Raw genomic sequence first — 16103 nt, 5'->3', positions numbered from 1 at the left:
AGGAAACCTTTCGCATTAAACCACAAGAGCGCGCCACAGGTGCAAAAGCAGACTAGTTTTCCCAATTACTGCATTTTCTATCTCAAAGACGTTTTTATATGTGCAGCCCAGAAAGATACAACTTTTTTCAAAACACAAATTCATTAAAAAATAACAGTCGGGAATGGAAAAAGTCAGGATAAAGGCATATACAGCATGAGACACTTTCAAGAGGGAAATTATTTACTCTCAAGTACAAATTGTGCACATTTGACTAATAACGTTCCATAAAAACATCGGAGGTCCGGATATTTTCGCGATCCTTATCAACAATTGTTCTTAGTGCTACAAGAATGGAAACAAATTAGATCAGGAATATGGGCCGCTTGGCAGTTTGTAGCTAATTGATCCAAGAGTCTTATTTTTAACCCCGATTCCAGTCCAATCTTGTGTTCATTTACTCAGAGCTTCATGGTTGGTAGGCTCTTGCCTGCCAGGATCTCTGAAGGACAAAAAAAAAAAAAACATCTCTAGCTGCTTATGAAGAGTCCCATTCTTCCAAAAATATAATGTAAACGATCATATTGTGTTTCGATAGAAATCTGCCCTGAGATATATTTTTTTACATTTAATAAATAAAAATTAGTTCAGTTGAATGTAATTTATTGAGGTTGTGCTCTGACATAGCGCCCATCCGCTTTCCAGAAGAAAAGGAGCTGCTCTGGGGGGATTCCGGATGCAGGGGTCCCATCACAGTGGAGAGTGACCTCGTCGCCGACTCTCACAGACACATCCGCATCTGCAGACGATGCTGGGAGACAATGAGGACGGAGCAACATCAACGAGAGACAAAGGTCCTTCAATCCAGTCTGAAAGAGTGTGATCATAGGAAACACAGCGAGACACTCCTGTACACTATTCACGAGAAACTATGCCTTTTGACTCCAATTTAAAAGGGTGTGATCATGCTAAACACCAGAGACTCCAGGCAAAGCTTACACAGTGAGACACATGTGAGACAACACATTTTTACTCCAGTTTAAAAGAGTGTGATCAGACAGATCAGGGGAAACTGGTACACTGTTCACCTCCATTTCTAACCGACTGGAAAAATTATTGAATGAAACTAGGATTAATTCATTCAGGGTCTTGTTTCCTATAGAAGCTTATTGGCGCCACAGAGGAAAAAAAATTAACTCATTTATACGAGAAAGTTATTCAGTTTAAACACAATAGTTAATTTGTGACCAATGTCACCTCCTATATTAACACTGTGCATTTCATTGTACTGTATGTGCAATAATATTGCCCCATGTTGGGGAACTACCATCTCTTCTAACCCTGGATATCAGAAGCGGTTGCATCTATGATAAGCTGGACTAGGCACTTGTGTCAATTTTCAGTTTTTGCTGCTCAGTCTCTTTCAGAAGATGAAACAGTGTAGATCAAGGCAAACCCAAACACACCTCCAGTGTATCTGGCAATAGTCAACAACATTATTTCATTTATTTCAATAAGAATAAGAATACTGATAAATCTTTGTAAAAACTTATATTCACCAACCAAAAACAAATGTGAAGTTTGATTAGCCGATTCTCAAGGAGTTCTTAGTTAATAATTGTCATATTAATGGTCACTTATTTAATATCATGAGAAATGAGATGTGTGATTTCATTTACTATCCTATTAACTTCTACACAACACCATTTAGGGTTTTAAAACATGCAGATATCCCCTAAACATTTTTATCTGCAGCACAAATCCAACTGGATAAATATTTTTTAGAAAAAAAAACTTTAAAACCGATACACTGCTGAAAAATACACCTCTCGCACACAAATTATTCTGAATTTATCCCCAAACCTTATTAAATATTAAATGTATATTTTCACAGGTTCAATTCTTATTTTGTAAGAGATTATGGAAAATAAAGAGTGCCCAGTCTGAGTGAGAGATCAGAGGTGTGTCCATCATGCAGGGACAGTGTGAGAGGGAGAGATCAGAGGCATGTCCAGCGTGCAGGGACAGTGTGAGAGGGAGAGATCGGAGTTGTGTCCAGCGTGCAGGGACAGTGTGAGAGGGAGAGATCGGAGGTGTGTCCAGCGTGCAGGGACAGTGTGAGAGGGAGAGATCAGAGGTGTGTCCAGCGTGCAGGGACAGTGTGAGAGGGAGAGATCAGAGGTTTGGTCAGCGTGCAGGGACAGTGTGAGAGGGAGAGATCAGAGGTGTCCAGTGTGAGATTCTGTGATCTGGGGCTCCTCTGGTCAGTACAGGTCAGGTGTGCCAAGAGGGGATTTGTGAATTGTTGAGAGTGAAAATCAACAGGAAATATAAATTTGTGAATGGAAATTGATACTCACCCTCTGTCAGTGCAAGCAAAAGAAAGAAAACCAACACAGGAAGTCGCATCGTAAGATTCACCCTGGGGAAAGAGACAAGGGACCTTAAAGAGGGAACTACCATGTTTTTTTATATATCAGGGTTAGAAAGATACTGTTTGCTGATGTAAAACAGGAACATATAAAACCTCTAATTTCCTGACTTACACTGAATCGCCGCAGTGTTCTGTGATTCAGAATGAATCGAGGGAAACACAACTGCCAGTGAGGTGGAGCGGCCCTGTGACACTGTCCACTCAGGCTTGTGGATCTGTCTCTTTTAATCCAGTAGAAATCCTGCTCTTGACTTCCAAATGGATTTGCCCACCAATATGTTTCATTCTTAATTCAGCCTGCAGATCATGCTGGAACAATTCTATGTGAAACGTCTGCTGCACAACCTGGACGTATTCGCTCGCACATCCGTACATCTGTCATCACAGGGACTAGTGAGCAGGAAGGGCCGCATCACAATTTGTTGGGATTCTCAGTCGTGCCCATGGCGAGACCAGGGGTTTGCCAGAACATAGCGACCTACAGTACTTTCACAAAATTCACGATTCTGTGCCGTATTTTGAAATTTGTACAATGTTTCTATACCTACAATTAATTTATTTTGTCAGAGATTTAATAACCGGTCTGAGAACCTGGGACTGCAGTTCCTCTTTAATGTAGCCTGGTAATCTAGGTGTAACACAGGTGTCCCCCGCTACCAGATGCAGTACTCAGGTCCTGTGCCATTCCAAGAAACCCCCTGGAGACCCTCCAAATGCATATTCTTGATTTCTCAGAAAATAAGAGATCCCCACTCAGAGCCTGACCACACAGCCATCCCGTCTGAATTCTCTGTAAATCTGTGCTCTGCTGCAACACACCTGGAGATTCGGTTATGAAGGAATCTATGCATTATTTCATTCTTAAAGCTTATTTTATCAAACACGTCGCGATGTTAAACCGTTCTGTGACCACCATGTTGTGAGATTTCCAGGAGCGACGCCTTTAATGAATTCTCATCTCTCCCTAAGAATGCAACGAGTTTATCGTATTTTAACAGCAGAACGTTGAATTCAGACGCCACAAACTGGAGTCTAAAACAGAGACCGTCGTATTTGTCAAAGTAAGGAGACTGGTTGGTAAAATATCTACACTCTGTCATTGACAAATCTGGCAAATGACTCCACTGGTCCACTTTTCTGTGTCAGTATAAACTACAGAACGACAGACGTCGCTTTGCCTCACCTCCCCGCCCGGCTGCAGGTCTCCAGCGCTCAACACCGGCTCTATCTTACTCATTACTTCTGCTCTGTCTCTTTAAATGTCACCGCGCTACTTTTCACCAGTTTTAAACCTCCGTGCACGGGCTGCCTGAAGCCGCAAGGAAGAAAGTAACTATTCATCCTGTCTGAAGCCCACAACCCAAACTAAAGGAAGTTTTTGGTCAGACATCCAACTCCTCCAAGATGCACTCAACTTCCACGCTAGTTTCTATCATGTTGTCTGACAGCAGCGAGGTGCCGGTGGATCAGTCCCCGACAGAGAGAAGCAAAGCTCGCGGCAGGTTTGAAGAAGCTAACTACGCGCACTAGCTACAGTCTGTGGGCAGGACTTCGACCTCCGCCGCATTGTGATTGGATAAATCTAGAGAAGCCCTACACCTCCGCCGTTGTGATTGGATGAATCCAGACAAGCCCCAACACGAACATTTAGTAACCTTGAACTCGCTCTCTCTCTCTGCTCACGGAGATTAGAAATTGTACTAGAAAAAAAAAATGAGTATATGGAATTTCCCTCCCAAGTTGGTTTTTCCATATAAACGTGATATGGAATTTTTGTTAAAATGTCACTTTGACATTAGTAGAATTCCTCTTAAATTATCTAACTTTCTTAAACAAGTTCTATTGTTTTTGGTTTTAATATATAAGCATAACTTTTCACCATATACATATTGTATTTGGAATCATAAAGATAGAGGGTATCAAAATAAAAGCATTTTTATTCCGATTTGGTATGATAACAAAATCTGGCTAGTGGCCCAATTGTGTGTTATCTGTATTTTGTAATAATGAGAATGAATCTTTGTTACCTTTCTTTCTTAACTGCAGATAAACAAAACTGTTTGGGATAGATTTGCAAAATGGTATTTTCCACAGAGGTCAATGGTCTAATACTGCCCCCTCTATTCATGCTTTTAAAGTTGAATTCCTTTTTTTAATTTAAATTCTATTAGAAATTTAAAGAATCAAAAGGGGAGACATATGATGGAAATATGTACGTAAAAAGTATCATGTTTTAGCTTTTACAATTGGGAATTCTTCTGGCTGTCAAGTGTCTATTTCTATTTTAAAATTCTGTCTCCTTTTTTTGTCTCCAGTCACTAGAAGCGTTGGCTGCCAAAATAATGTCAGCAGATCTTAAGAGTGTTTTGGATGAGGCAGTTAAAATAGTCAACTTCATAAAGAGCAGGCCTGTACAGTCACACTTACTTCGAGTGCTATGTGAAGAAATGGGTAGTGATCATGTTCAGCTTCTTTTGCACACCGAGGTTCGATGGCTTTCTCGGGGCAAGGTGCTTACTCGGCTTTTTGAGTTGCGTGATGAAGTAAGAATTTCTTTTATCCGACTCAGAATTTGAGCTCTCAAATCGTTTCAATGATTTCGAGCGGCTCGCTAAATTGGCTTATCTTGCGGAGATTTTCAGTCACTTAAATGGACTCATCCTTGGTCTTCAAGGTAAAGCAGTGACGATTTGTCACGTCCGAATTAAAATAGTATCCACAATAAAGAAATTGGAAATGCGGCCAAACGTGTCGATCGGTCAAACTACGACTCGTGCGAAAATGTGTCAGATTTTCTTACAAAAGAACAAATGCAGCTACCAGCCTCTGCCACAGAGTTAATTACAGAGCACCTGCAAAGTTTGACGACCCAACTGCGCGACTACTTCCCGGCTCCAGATGTTCGGTTCAGCTCGATTGAAAATCCTTTTGTGAGTTTATGCGAAGTGCCCCTCGCAAGTTTGAGCACAAAGGAAGACAGTCTATCCTGTGACAGTGCTTTAAAATTGATTTTTTCAAAGAAATGCTTAACCAAGTTTTGGCTTCATGTTACTTCGGAGTGTCCTGGTCTTTCAGACAGCAGTGACATTTTTGATGCCGTTTCCGACAACATATCTTTGTGAAACTGGAGTTTCTGCGCTGGTGGCACTAAAGACCGAATACAGTAGCTTAATATTGAGCCAGACCTCTGCTTGCAGCTTTTCTCTCTGGCGCCCGACCTCCACCATTTGTTATCTGTCAGAGAGCACCAGCCCCCTCACTAAACTAGCCAGTAAGAAGGCGCTCTTGAGTAATTGTTCTGATAGTTATGGTGCATATTTTTCTCTCAACGTCTTCATATTGTAACGCAACGGGGGCTCAAGCGGGCGCCCTTGCCGCATTAGGTCGGCCCCTGCACCGTCCGGGGCTCGAACCCGGGACTTCCGCGTCTCTCTGCAGCGACCTAGCCCCGTGAGCCAAAGAGAGATCTCTCCACAGCCCAGTAGCTGTGGTCCTGCTATCACAGGGAAGGGCGGTGACGTCACCCGCTCTGGTACGCCGGCTCTTACACACACTGCTTGTCGGCCGTAAGCGTTACACTCTCCCCCGCTTAAATCGCCGTCCCCGGCGAAGGGCTATCCCGCCCCGCTTCTGACACCAATGTAACGCAACGGGGGCTCAGGCGGGCGCCCTTGCCGCATCTGGTCGGCCCCATCCCTACTGGAGGCTCGAACCCGGGACTTCCGCGTCTCTCTGCAGCGACCTAGCCCCGTGAGCCAAAGAGAGATCTCTCCACAGCCCAGTAGCTGTGGTCCTGCTATCACAGGGAAGGGCGGTGACATCACCCGCTCTGGTACGCCGGCTCTTACACAGCGCCTGTCGGCCATAAGCGTTACAATATGTTCATTGGCACAAACCGGCTACCTCGCACTTCTGGAAAAAATGTTGTTTTGTTTTTGACAAGGCTAACGTTTCATCATACCATTATTAGATATCATCAAAAAAGAGCTGTACTGGTGCCTTAGTTTTTAAATATTTTTTTATGTTATTTATTTGTGAGGTGCTGACAGGACTCCTTCTGTAATCAATAAACGGTCTTTGTAAAGCCATGTTTGTAGCTTGTATATGCGTATTTTCTCTGATTACTGGTGTCGATTAGGCTACTGGTGAGGTTTAGAGCTAGCCCGTTTCAAAACGGTGAGGACGGGCTGGTCCTTGTGTTGGCCGCGTAAGTTTTTATGGCTGTAATAGGTTGGGAACCTCTGCTCTAGCGTATAGAAACGTATTGTAAAAATAGAAGAGCGGTCACGCCCTGTTGGCATGCAGTGGGGCTGCGGCGCCTGCGCAGTGGAGACGTGCGCCATTGCTGATTGAGACGGTGGAGGTTCCCCGACTCCTCACTGGGTTTCTAGAAAACACCCAAGAAGGAACTGCTTCACAGCGGAGTGAGGGGAAAAAAGAGAGAATATGAAGAAAGGGAAACGAACGACGGGGCTCAGGAACAGATGCCAAGCCGCAGAGATGCAAAGAGTTCGGGAGCTGCACAAACCAGCCTGCCGGGGTGTCTCTCACTCGTCTGAGTGCTTCTGGGGCCCTTCATCTGGGGCCTTTACACATCTTGTGATGTTTTAACACTGGAGAAACTGTCCCCTCGGGGCAGGTAGGTCACCTTTCCTTTTCTTGGATTTGGTCAGGGTGCGTAGGCCCCAGGCACTTGCACTCCGAAATGTTGCAAAAAGATGGGTGAACGCTGCAGTGGCTTCCGAGATATCTCTTCCGTTGTTCTTGCGCATAACACGGGAGTCCAGGTCGACGGCATGATTTTATGACGAACAGAGCAACGTTTACTTGTAAGGTGGCGCTCGTATCCTTTTTTTATATTAAACAATTAAATTATAAATAATTTACAAATACAACCAGAGGATCAGAAACGGGTACAAGAGGAAAAAAAAACAAAACATTTAACCGCCAGACGTAATGAAGTAAATTATGTGATCAAGTCACAAAATTAAAGTTAAAAAAATAAGGTTACTTAATAATAGATGTAAGAGCTCGGAGCATTATAGGGAGGGACCGATCAACGTTTTGTGAGGCCGATCGCCGATTTTATGATCCCTGGGTGTGTGTGGCGTGTTACTATCCAGCCCAAGACGCACAAGATGGTAGAATGGTTTTATTAGCAAGACGGACGATTGTTGCAAGCAGCTCACATGAAGTGACAAGCAGCAGGTTAACGGTCCTTTTATCTAAGGAAGATGACCATAATCCGAAGAGTATTTTTTTTTATTTCTTTCGAGATGGAGGCTTGCTGGTGGCATCCTGCCTGTTACAGCACCTCTGTGTCTTTTTTGTCGTCTTTTCTTTTCTTTCGGTTGGTGTTAGTGTTTTTCTTTCTTTTCTTTGCCGGCGGGTCGATTTGCGATCACACAACAAGATGGATACTAGGGAGTCGAGATACTACTTTTTGGCTGTTACTCGGACCACTGTTTGCTTCCGGTTGTAATGCAGATAGCTGCAGAGTAAGTGTTTACACACGTGACGCGCTGGGAGCACTGGTGAGGAGGCGGAGGGAGTGTAGAGCATGCAGTATCGTGTGTTTAACTGAGATGTGGCTGCAGGAACAGATAGATAGATAATACTTTATTAATCCCGTAGGGAAATTGATGTGTTACAGCAGTCCAGCCCAAGACAAGCAAAACAGTCATCAGAATAGTTATGAAACAAAAGACAAACAAAATAATTAAAAATAAATAAAAACATAGGTGTGTGGAAAATGTGCTGATCATAGTCACTGTAAAAATAATAAAATCTGTGCAAAATGTGCCTAGGTTTACACAGACTGATTGTCCAAAAAGTACAATGGAGTAAACATGCTGTCCATAGAGGAGCAAATGAAGGGCTAACAGTCCTAGCCTAGGGCAGCGTTATACACCCTGACAGCCGCCGGGAGGAAAGACCTGTGGAAACGTTCCCTTGAACACCGTTGCTGGAGCAGTCTATTGCTAAATGTGCTCCGCTGCCCAGTAACAGTCCCATGAAGCGGATGAGAGGTGTTGTTCATGATGGCTGTGAGCTTGGTCAGCATTCTCCTTTCAGCCACCACCTCCATGGGGTCAAGGCTCATCCCCAACACAGTCCGGCTCTACTAACCGGGGAGAAGCCATCAGTCCCAGAGGAGCTGAGGAGGAAACGCCGAGGCTGCAGGGCCCGGTGCGACACGAAGAGAAGGAGATTTAAGCCCTATCTTCCTTCGATCATTATGGGAAATGTGAGGTCCTTAGTGAATAATAGGGCGGTGCGGTGGCTCTGTGGCTCAGGATCTGCGGCTAGAAGGTTGCTTGTTCAAATCCCGCGGCTGGCAGAGGAATCCTACTCCTTTGGGCCCCTGAGCAAGGCCCTGAACCCCAACGGCTCCAGGGACGCTGTATAAATAGCTGACCCTGCGCTCTGACCCCCAGCTTCTCTCTCCCTGTCTGTGTGTCTCATGGAGAGCAAGCTGGGGTCTGTGAAAAGATAAATCCGTAATGCAAGAAATTGTTAATTGGGCTAATAAAGTGATCTTATCTTATAAGATGGATGTGCTGGGAGCACTGGTGAGGAGGCGGAGGGAGTATAGGGAATGCAGTATCGTGTGTTTGACTGAGATGTGGCTGCAGGAACATACTGTATTCTGGACTCGAAGGCAGACAGAAACGCCACCGAGAGGAAAGGAGGGGGGTCTCGCGGTGCTTGTTCACAACACATGGTGTAATCCTGGACATATTCCTGTAGCCCGGACATTGAACTGATTTGCCATCGGACTGCATCCAAACTATCTTATAATAAAGAATTTTCCCTTTAAAGTGCCCCTTTAAGATGGCAACGCCGGCTGAATGATTAGTACCACTAGAAATCCAAATGTCATCCCCCCATTGACTTTTCCAAAACTGAAAATCAGGCTGATCTTTTGGTGACAAGTAGTTTCTTGTAAAAAAAAATAAAAATAAAAGTCTGCTCTCTTCTTTTTTCAAAATGGAAAAATCGCCTTTCTTTTAACTATATTCCTAATACCTCTGGGGTTAATAGAGGAAATAGAAAAGGACACAAACAATATAGAAAAAACTCTACTTGGGGGGGGGGGAAAGCTACTGAACTGCGAGTTTCAAACCCTTAAAAGTGATAACAACACCACCGTGTTCAGCATTAACCGCGTTCATAACCGCTACAGGGAGATCTCTTGGGCTGGACAGTCACTGGCCACGGATCTCTTTCCCACAGCTGGTCCCTGGTGTGCCTGTCCTCGGCAGACAGATCCTCTGCAATCCTCAGGTCTTTGGCCTTCAGAGACTTGTTCTCTCTGGCCGCTCGCCACAGCATGTCCCTCGTCATCCTTCTGATGAATCCTATAATGATGGCTCTGGGCTTTGCAAGTCCACATGTTGGCTCTCCTGACGCGTTGGACTCTGTCAGTAGACGAAATCCTCCTCCTGGACTGGCAGCACTTTAGCAACGATGTCTTCATTTTGTTGCTCTGCACAGCTTTCAGTTACCTCTGTGTCGATGTCTTTTGCAACCTTTGTTATCGTGCCAAGAACATTTACCTGCACGTCTTCCAGCGACAGGTCGCTTTTCCCCTCTCTTGGCTGCTAGAGTCCTTACAGGTGTGACGGGGGGAGACTCCAGTTCCAGACCCACAATAATAGACCAGATCCCTAACAGAGGCTGTTAAAGAAATGATAGTGAAAAATCTGGAAAACATTACATTTGTCATTAGCATGTCCTGTGGGAAAATTCTTCATCAGAGGAGTAGGACGCAGTCTTGTGCAGATTCAGTGTTTATTGAGATTAATAAGGAAAGCAACATGTGCTGGGTCTGTCCTGCAGAACAGACACGCTCAATGCAAGGGGTACCGAATTCTTATATACAGCACACAGGCCCAGAAACAAAAGTCATATTTCATACTTTTAACATGTCAAATTGCATTTTGTTACATGTCCATGTAGGGGTGTAACCCTGGTGTCCTGGCCAAATTTCCCATTGGCCCTTACCAATCATGGCCTACTAATAATCACCATCTATGAACTGGCTTCATCACTCTGCTCTCCTCCCCACTGAGAGCTGGTGTGTGGTGAGCGGACTGGAGCATCATCCAGGTGTGGCTGCACAGTGGTGGTGGTAGTGGGATTCCCCATTACCTGTAAAGCGCTTTGAGTGGAGTGTCCAGAAAAGCACTATATAAGTGTAGGCAATTATTTTAATTATCATCATCATCATTATTATTATCCCTTTTAACACATGTAGCGGGGCATGTGTTGTTGCAGCCGTTGGTACAAGTCACTTTTGTATGCTCTAACGCATATGTTGAGATAGCCTTTGTTAGCAGATCTTGGGGATCTCACTCGGACTTCTGCAGTATGTTTTGGTAGTGATATTGCAGAGCTGGAAATGTGCAGTGTGAATATTGATCCTGCTTCAGCATGAATGGCAACATTTTGTTTGTAAAGGTTAACACGAAACTGTTTTATCTGTTTATAAACTGTTTTTATTTTGGGAGCTGGAGCCTGTTCTGTCAATCAGTGGGCATAAAGCAGGGTTCACCCTGGGCAGAACACACACAGGACACACATACCCTGGACATGTCCATCACACAGGACACATACAGGACACTCACACCAGGGCCAATTTTCCCAGAAGCCAGTTAACCCACCAGCATGTCTTTGGACTGTGGGAGGAAACCCACATGAACATGCAACCTCCACAGAGACAGCACCCCAGGAACTTGCCCAAGGGCCTTAGTGCTGTGAGGCAGCGATGCTAAACACTGTGCCACAGTGCCACCCAATTTTTTTTGTCATTCTAAAGAAATCTTTCAATCTCATCACCTGTTTCAGAAAGATTGAGTTGGATTGTTTTTTCTTCCCAGCTTACTCAGAAGTCCTCACCCTGCAGCCTGGAGCCTCTCTGTCTGTCCCTCTGTTCACCGGAGAGCCAGTGGAGGTGCTGTTTGACCCTGCAGGAGCTGAAGACTCGACCTGAGTGTGTTCTATCCAGAACAGCACAACCAGCTGTGTCCCCCATTAGAGAGACAGAGTGTCAGTGTGGGACGGCTCTCTGAAACTACGCTCCCCTCACTCCAGCTGATCAGGGGAGCTACACAGTGAGGGACCTTCAGGGAAACACCATCAGCACTGTGACAGTCACTGTGGGAGGTAAGAGGTTTCCTGACAATTTCAGTTCTCTGTAACATTATAAAGGTGCACTGCTCTTGTCAAAATGGTATGTGTGGTAATGGAAACATAAACTTGTTTCTGAATATTGCGTGAGTGTGAGTGTCCAGTGTGCAGGGACAGTGTGAGAGGCAGCGATCAGAGGTGTGTCCAACATGCGGGGACAGTGTGAGATGGAGAGATCTGGGGCTTCCCCATGACCTTTAGATGATGATTGAAAATGGATGGATTAATACAATCTCTCTATTATTGCAGATCCTGACGGTGGAGGGAATTCTCCAATTCTTTTCCTCCAGCTGATCCCTCCCTTCCTGCTGCTCTTCTTAGCTCTGATCTCTGGGCTCCTGGCCTCCAGGAATCGCTGGTGGAAAGGAAGCACAACCTCTGGTGTCCAGGAACTGAACCGTCCAGTCTGAAGGCAGTGCTGTAGATCAGTATTTTACAGAGCAGTATCAGCTTTGCTGTCTTACAGAGCTCTCTGCGTGGCTTTGAGAGCTGCAACTGTTTTTCAAAATGTAGACAGACTTTATAAGCTTGATTTTGTACTACAAATTGAGCTGCTTTGATCTTCTATCCACAGATTCAAAGATTTTTCAAAAACTGGACTGGAATCTGGGTTCAAAATGAGATTGTTGAGTGAATTTGGTATGAAGTGCCAAACGGCCCACATTCCTTATTTGTAAGCGTTCTTGGAGCACAAAAAATACAAATGCTGATATCATGAAAAAATTGACTTGGAATCTTTTTCTGGAAGTTTATTATTAGGTGGATGCATGCATGTATTTATTTGTGGTTTAAGTGCAGTTTGTATTCTAGAGCACAATAATTTCAAAGTACTCTTAAATTGTGTTGTAAACATGTTATATGTAGTGTTGTAAGTGCCTTTAATTGTCACTTTTCTCTGTCTATTCTATAATTTATAAATAAACACTTAATGTAAGTACGAAAATGGTCTTTCTTACTGCAAAGACGTTATTTCTCAATTCGAAGTGCTAAATGGATATCTGGCCTGATTGTGGTCTTCAAACATGTAGCTCTGGCGCCCTCTTGTGGGTAATTTGGTGAACTTACGCTTCCCACGCCAAGTTTCGGCCGCTCTTGATTTGAGATGGCGAAGCTCGGCTGTGCGGTATCAATACTGTTAATAATAATAATAATAATAATAATAATAATAATAATAATTGCTTACACTTATATAGCGCTTTTCTGGACACTCCACTCAAAGCGCTTTACAGGTCATGGGGACTCCCCTCCACCACCACCAATGTGCAGCATCCACCTGGATGATGCGACTGCAGCCATAGTGCGCCAGAACGCTCACCAGACATCAGCTCTCAGTGGGGAGGAGAGCAGAGTGATGAAGCCAGTTCAGAGAGGGGGGTGATTAGGAGGTCATGATTGGTAAGGGCCAATGGGAAATTTGGCCAGGACGCCGGGGTTACACCCCTACTCTTTTTCGAGAAGCGCCCTGGGATTTTTAATGACCACAGAGAGTCAGGACCTCGGTTTTACATCTCATCCGAAGGACGGCACCTGTTTACAGTCCAGTGTCCCCGTCACTATACTGGGGCATTAGGACCCACACGGACTGCAGGGTGAGCACCCCCTGCTGGCCTCACTAACACCTCTTCCAGCAGCAACTTTAGTTTTTCCCAGGAGGTCTCTCATCCAGGTACTGACCAGGCTCACACCCCCTTAGCTTCAGTGGGTTGCCTGTTGTGAGTTGCAGGGCTGCTGTTAACTAACTGAGGGCTGGGTTTCAGGGACAGCGCCGTCTGGTGGCGGGGGCTGGCAGCGCCGTTATTCTCCCGGTCGGGTTCCGCTCGCCGCTGCGTGACGTCTGAGACCCGCCGGACTGCGGTGATGTTCGTTAGCAATAAAACTGCCCCGATTTATTAAGTAAACTAATGAATTGATACAATGACCGGATTACCGGAGCTGTGCTACTGTCCCGGGGCCTGCAGGCGTGTGAGGTGGGCCGGTTCGGTTCAGTTCGGATCGGCCCGGCTCAGCTGGGCCTGAGCTCCGGTGCTGTCCAATTTGGGGGGGGGGGCTCTGGTTCGGGAGAGGCTGTCTGGAGAGACCGGTTCCGTGTGGGTCTCGGCGGGCCAGGTCGTCACTGGACTGGAGATGGGTTCGGCATGATTCTCTGGGCTCTTCATTGGGGTTTTAACGAGTGAGAACTGGATTTGGCAGCGATAGCGCGAGTGATCTGTGCCTAGACTTCAGCTCGCTATCCTCCCTGGGATATTTCTCTCAATAGTCGATCTCAGACATCACCATCGCAGGACTACAGCCCCGGCGTTAATGAGCACCTGTAGGTGTGGTTCTGACGTCACCTTTCTCTCTCATTAGAACACGGGATCCGTGGTGTTGTGGTTCGTTCGCAATTTTAGTTGACTGTTACAATTAGTTGCCCCTTTCGTCCGACATCTTTTTTTTCTGCTAGGTCGTGTCACCAAAATGTCCTACAAATGCTTCGTCCCGAAGGAAATGATCTACACTCCCGCATCAGTTGTGCCGTTTTTACAGTCGCTATGTACAATGCATTTTTTATTATTAAAATCTCAATTAAAATCATGTTTCGTACATACTATGTATACAGATTTACTAATAAGCCTATTATTGTTGCTGTTGTTATTCTGTAAAGCGCTTTGAGAGGCCGCCTTTAAAGGCGCTATATAAAATACAGTGTTATTACTAATATTATTATATAACGCCAGTCATTTTAAAAATGCGAGTTCTATGAGTGTTGTTCATTACCTTGACGCATCTCATTTGGGATTGGGTTATCTCCGGCTGATCGCTCGGTTTTTGCTCGTGTCGGGTTGGAGATGAGCCATCTTCTGCGGCTTCCAACAGGTCTCGGCGATACCGCTGTCCAACAGGTTGCAACCTGCTGCGGGACAGGTGACAGGTGCGTCACGATACAACTCGGCGTTTCTGTTTTGCTGTGTTGTGTTTTCCTGCCGGCGTTTCGCACATCAGCAAACTGCCGGTTTGACCCCCTTCCGCGGGCCACTCTTTAACGCCTCAGTTCTCACCCGCTATCCCCCCACTTTTCTCAGCTCCAGAAATCGACCCCGAATCTGTAAAACCCTTCTGTCTCGGAGCTCGTCACTCACCCCCTTCTGCTGCTGCTGCTGATGATGACGATGGCGATGACGGCAGAAGAAGAGTTTCACCCGCTTTGAAGCCGGCCGGTCCGGACCCGCAACGACCCTCGGCTTAAGTTGTTCTCCGATACTCGCTTCGTTCACCTCCAGCTCGCCCCGAGAAAACTCGAGCTTGTCCCTCGGCTGCAGTTGTCTGCGTGTTCCCTCGGCCTGACAGAGCAGATGACGGAGACGCCCACTCTGCTGCCGGATCGCTGGAAGGCGTCTCGGGAGAGAGTTTCTGTTCGTTCTCGGCGCCGCCCTGAAATCTCCAGGATTTGCAATGTTGCTATTTTTAGTTTTTAGCCCTCGTGGGGGCGGTGACACATTTCCCCCCGCTATTCTTAGTTCAAAGGACTCTGCTTTGGGGGAGTTTCTGTTTTTCTGTTGTTGTTCTTTCGTTTCAAACGCGGTTGAACGTATTGAAACAAAGCGGGGCAGCATTTTTACACAACATGAATCATACCCAGTTTCTTCGGACTGTCGAAGACATTTAATGTCGTTCTCCCCCCCTCCCCCTTCGTACGAGGTTCAAGAAGTGTTCTCTGCCGGCGCTTGAGCTTGGGGTCGCTGTTTTGCCTCTCGTTTCTTTTTTCCAAGAGCGGACCGGAGAGACCAGTCAGACTCGAGGATGGGGCAGTATTTTAAAAAATGACAGAATGTGCGCCCGACCGGACAACGCGATACCCCGTGTGCCCACTCGCGTTAAACCCACGTCGCAGGTCAGAGGCGACGGCGTGACACGAGAATGACTTCGACACTGCTACTAAACGAGACTTTCAGTCCCTTCGCTGACTTTTGCTTTTTGTGTTACTGGGTAGGTTGTTTGTGTCCTAAATGTGCCATTGCAATTAGGAGAAATAACGGACTAGTAGCTGGTTAATAATGTACCAGAGGTTCATAAGCACTGCAATGAACTTGCCTGCAGAAAGTTGTCTCCCAACTCCGCACTAAAAATTGTTCTGAACTTGCGAAGAAACCCCAAGTTTATATCTTCTAGAGAACGCTAAAACATTAGCCGTTGAAATGAGAAAACCCGCCCAAAAGAACTAACGCACTTAGCTCATGCAGGTGCATCAGGCTTACATTTACGTGTATTTATTTAGCTCGTGCACATAAATGCAGCCTGTCTTTAAAAAAACAAAATGAATAAATTACCGATGTATTCACTTAACGCGTCTGAAGTATCTCCGTATGATTTAAGTGTGGTTTGATCAAGGAAAAATACAGCGCCCACACGCAGTTGTCTCAAAAACCCAACATTATCACGTGCATTGGACAGATTAATTAATGCACATCGATAGTGGCCCGCATATCAGTGAACCGGTCAGGATAATTCAGAGATTCCG

General features: G+C 45.5%; 3 long non-coding RNA genes across 4 annotated transcripts; 1 reads left to right on the top strand and 2 right to left on the bottom strand.

Moving 5' to 3' along the window:
* Positions 1 to 204: 204 nt before the first annotated feature.
* On the bottom strand, positions 205 to 3660 carry LOC138243298 (uncharacterized). 2 transcript variants are annotated; one of them, XR_011192079.1, is made up of 3 exons: positions 3597 to 3660; positions 2340 to 2401; positions 205 to 790 (listed from the first exon to the last, which is right to left on the bottom strand). It is a non-coding gene; the product is annotated as an uncharacterized lncRNA (long non-coding RNA). The 2 variants fall into 2 exon arrangements; XR_011192080.1 differs by lacking the exon at positions 3597 to 3660 and adding an exon at positions 2526 to 3339.
* A 3071-nt stretch (positions 3661 to 6731) lies between these two features.
* LOC138243294 (uncharacterized) lies at positions 6732 to 12542 on the top strand. Its single transcript, XR_011192075.1, has 3 exons — positions 6732 to 7052; positions 11296 to 11581; positions 11855 to 12542. It is a non-coding gene; the product is annotated as an uncharacterized lncRNA (long non-coding RNA).
* Positions 9511 to 15041, bottom strand: LOC138243310 (uncharacterized). Its single transcript, XR_011192095.1, has 3 exons — positions 14725 to 15041; positions 14363 to 14498; positions 9511 to 10093 (listed from the first exon to the last, which is right to left on the bottom strand). It is a non-coding gene; the product is annotated as an uncharacterized lncRNA (long non-coding RNA).
* Between the last annotated feature and the right edge of the window lie 1062 nt (positions 15042 to 16103).

This window comes from Lepisosteus oculatus, chromosome 14, assembly GCF_040954835.1.
Source record: "Lepisosteus oculatus isolate fLepOcu1 chromosome 14, fLepOcu1.hap2, whole genome shotgun sequence".
NCBI classification, from domain to species: Eukaryota; Metazoa; Chordata; class Actinopteri; order Semionotiformes; family Lepisosteidae; genus Lepisosteus; species Lepisosteus oculatus.
Note: the sequence above shows the minus strand (reverse complement) of the source record. Positions and strands in the feature narration are given on the sequence as shown.